Here is a 3,891-nt window from a genome sequence, read left to right as displayed (position 1 = left end):
CCTCCAAAATTCAACTCTACCTAATTGAATCTTTTTCATGTATTTTAATGTCTAAAAAGTGTCCTTTAGGAAGGTAATAATGAAAAGAAACCAGAAACACTGCTATAGGGACTTTTTTTTCCGGACATTTTTGGAGTTGTATAACAATCCTGTTTTAACTTTTAAAAAATCTGATGAATGTTATTTAACAGTTCATTAGAGTGCCACTTCAAATCATCTCTGATCACATTTCATCTAATATAAATCACACATTAGCTCACACCTGGGGTAAGAACTCAGGATTATTTCTCAGTCCCTGCACTTTCTTGATCATTTTGGAGTGTCCTGCACTAGTGCCAGGGAGTCTTCGTGGAACCTCCTCCTTTCCTTTTCCTTTCATGTTGCAGCCTACCTGGTAGATGTAGATAGCTGATTCCCATCTCCTGATTAGAAGCTTCAGAATAGTATCCTTGCATGAAAAATGAGATTTGACCTTAGCACCCAGTACTTTGTTTCTTGGAAACTTCATCATCACTAACTTCATCTTTAGTGACCTCCGATCCAGTGGTATGTACTTCTGAAAATAAAATGTCTGCTGTTACAATTGCAGAGTCACTTTTGAGTGACAAAAAAAAAACAAAAAAAACATTGAGCTCCCCAGTTTCCCCCAGGGTGTATTTGGCTCCAGTAAAATATCACATTTGAATCCTTTTTATCACAGGATCCAAACCCAGGATCACTAGCACATCTTTAGAAGAAGGCACAACAGTGACATCTTGGTGCTTTCGCAGAAAGATCATCCAGTGTGCTCCTAGTCACTCAAGACAGCAGATCCCTACCTTCATCTGGATCATGAAGAGCAGCCATGCTTAAAGCTGGCTTAAAGCAAGGGACCAACAGTGCCAGTGAACTTGCTGTAGAGTATCAACCACCATTTCTGAGTGGCATTGACAACGTGAAAGCTCCATACAGAGAAAAACCTAATAACATCTTGAACAAGCCAGCCGGGTGACTGTTCCCCACAGGTGCCATATACATCTGTCCAAAACTTAATTCTTCAAAAAGACTCTTCACATACTCAAGAACACCCTAAGTGGTATCTATTATGTGAATATAGATAACATTTCCATGCAGACTCACTTCGATTTTTCCTGGAATGAAAGGAATCCTGCTATCTTTTTCTTTCATTAAATGTTTCTTACACAAACAGCATCTTTATAATATGGCTGCAATACTTCATGAATCTGGATTCAAGTATTCAGGATCAAGTAGTCTCTCAATCTTACAAAATGTTGACTCCTAAACTTGTCCTTTTTTGTCTTCTAAATCATCAGCTTCATTGAGTGTGAACAGATCAGCTATACGTATAAGAAGATTTTGTGTTCCTAATAAATGGGGTAGCAACGATGACATTCATATTTTTGTGGCAGTACATTCTTTAGCTAATGAATCCATTTTCAAAAACTTTGAAGAACTGAGAATTGAAAAGACATTTTCTGGCTCTAAAGAGGGCATCGCACAATCTTTGTTCTCCTTCACGTTCTTTTTAACGCATTCTATCACAATGAACTGAAGTGTCCATCTCTTCCTAACACTGGGCATCCATAGATAAATGAAGCAGAGTGCTTCATTTCTGATTATCAGAGATCTCATGAGCATATAAAATCTTTCACCCTTTTCCTTCATCACATGCATGGGTTGCCATGTTTGACCCTTAGGATTCTTGTCTTTTCTCCAATACGATTATGAGTACAATTTTCACTTTCTGAATAACAATTCACTGTGGAAGCTACACTATGTCTTCCTGTTTGGAAACTGCATCATGACCAACTGGAGGCTCTTGAAAATCTCTTTGTATGGCAAGAAGTGAGGATTTGAAACATCTGGCTGAAGTTTCAAAGGCTGTCTATAGCAGCCACCGTGGGAAGGTAAATGTCCACTACTCTTCAGTTCCTCAAATTTCTTTTTCTGGCACATTCTCTGGGTGTTAATCCAGGCACAGATCTTGCCATGGCTTTCCCTTTGATGGGGCCAGAGGGATTCAGGGGTCATGCTTAATGCCATTGGATTCTTATTGTTCACGAAATTGTTGTTTTCTGAATATCCGTGACTCATCTTTTGAAGCATACTGAAGAGCCTGTATGAAGCCATGGTTACCAGTGTAGATCCTGGAGTCAGACTGTCCAGGTTGCATTCTGGTTGCACCCTTTAAGGCATTAGTTAATTCAGATGATCTCTGCACCTCTATTTCCTCATCTTCACAGGGCTGCTATAGCCCTTGGCTGCACCTCTGTTGCCTGCAATGGTCAGCACTGCCCTTGATCTTGCCAAGAAGCCCCCAGGACCCAGTACACAACTACACAATGGTGCCCCTCCTGCACCAGCCCTTTCACTTTTATTTGACTGTTTTTTTTTAAACTCTGTACTTTTGTAAGTAACTGATACATTATTACAGAGACAGTTCTTATCTCCACACTTGTGAATGACTTCTGTCCTTTGGGGAGACTCTCTCTCCAGCCCCAGAAAAAAAAGCCAGTTGTGTCCATTCCTAAATTTATTTCACTGTTTATTTGCTTCATATTAATTTGGGGTTCTTTAATTTCAACAACAAATTTGTCATAATATCTGCCTATTTCCTTCATTTAATAACTGGCAACAAGTTAAATAAAAATCTTTGACACCTGTCTATTTTATAGCTAAGTGAGACCCATGGTTTCATGCTTTTAAAAATATAATTTAACAATTTCCAATGGCTTGGAACAGTATGTTTTTTTTATTGATTATAGTAAAAGTCTTTCCAGTCATTACATATTTTAAGAATGGTAAATATTCTATTAAGTGAATATACCACATTTTTAAAAATGTATCTTATATTGTTGGAAAACAACAAATAACATTTTTAATAACAAGCATAAATTCCTCTCTTAAAAACATGCAAAATGTGAAAAGTCATAAAGTGTGTCAAAATCCTGTTACTTAATTTTTTGGCACAGTGTGTGTTTGCTTTTAATTCCACATTGACTTTTCAAGGACGTGGGCCAGTGGACATAAAGGCCAGTGCTATTTTCATGGCTCTATTTGTTGACAGAGGTTGGGTGTGTTGCCACTGTGAATCTAAAGATCATTTTGGGAAAAGAGCTGAGCCCTGGCCTCATCAGAGGTACACACGAGGTTGAGGACATTCAGTACACTTTGATACTTGACTTGGCTCAGAGGGCCTTGTCAAGATTCTGGTTTGGCTTACAATTTATTTCAGGAACGTAGAATCACTACTGTTTGCCTGGGCCTTCTGTTTCCTTTGCCAACTCCTCCTCCATTATCTTTATTGTCTTAGTGCACTGCCAATAACATCAAGGCTTTAATATAAATGTCTTCTAGTTATGAAGTTTAAAATTTAAGCCAGTTTGGAAATGAGTTGTCTCAGCTTTCACCTGTCCTGAGAAGTGTGGTTAGCTCTTAGTGAAGCCTTCTTTCCTCCCTCTGTTCCTGTCTCTCACTCTGAGATCTTGTTCTTTTATAACTGCAGGTGAAGGACTGGGGCAATACCTGCCGAGTCTCAGAATAATTGTTTATACTTCTCGTCAAGAAATAAATCCACAACTGTTGCATGCATGGAGGGAAAGGTAGAAGGTAAGAATTTCAAAGCAGACGTTAGTTATAGGACCAGAGTGAGGAGGTGAAAATCACCTCCCAATATTCTATGAGACAACTCCTTGCTATAAATCAATAGTGGTGGTGTCTCCAGCATATTCATATATTTTCTCATTCTGTTACCAAAAAATATGTAAAATGTGACACTTTCAAAATTAACCAGTACTTTTAAAAATCCTTCTAAATTGAACACAGAGGCAAGAAAGAGGATAGATTTGTGATTTTTAAACTGAACAACATTCTAAACCTTTAACATTTAGG

At 38.2% G+C, this 3,891-nt stretch overlaps 1 pseudogene; it reads right to left on the bottom strand.

Annotated features, from left to right (window-relative positions):
• Positions 1-473: 473 nt before the first annotated feature.
• Positions 474-1,991, bottom strand: LOC107147210 (annotated as a pseudogene).
• Positions 1,992-3,891: the final 1,900 nt, after the last annotated feature.

The sequence above is a fragment of the Marmota marmota genome, unplaced genomic scaffold, assembly GCF_001458135.2.
Source record: "Marmota marmota marmota unplaced genomic scaffold, marMar, whole genome shotgun sequence".
NCBI classification, from domain to species: Eukaryota; Metazoa; Chordata; class Mammalia; order Rodentia; family Sciuridae; genus Marmota; species Marmota marmota.
Note: the sequence above shows the minus strand (reverse complement) of the source record. Positions and strands in the feature narration are given on the sequence as shown.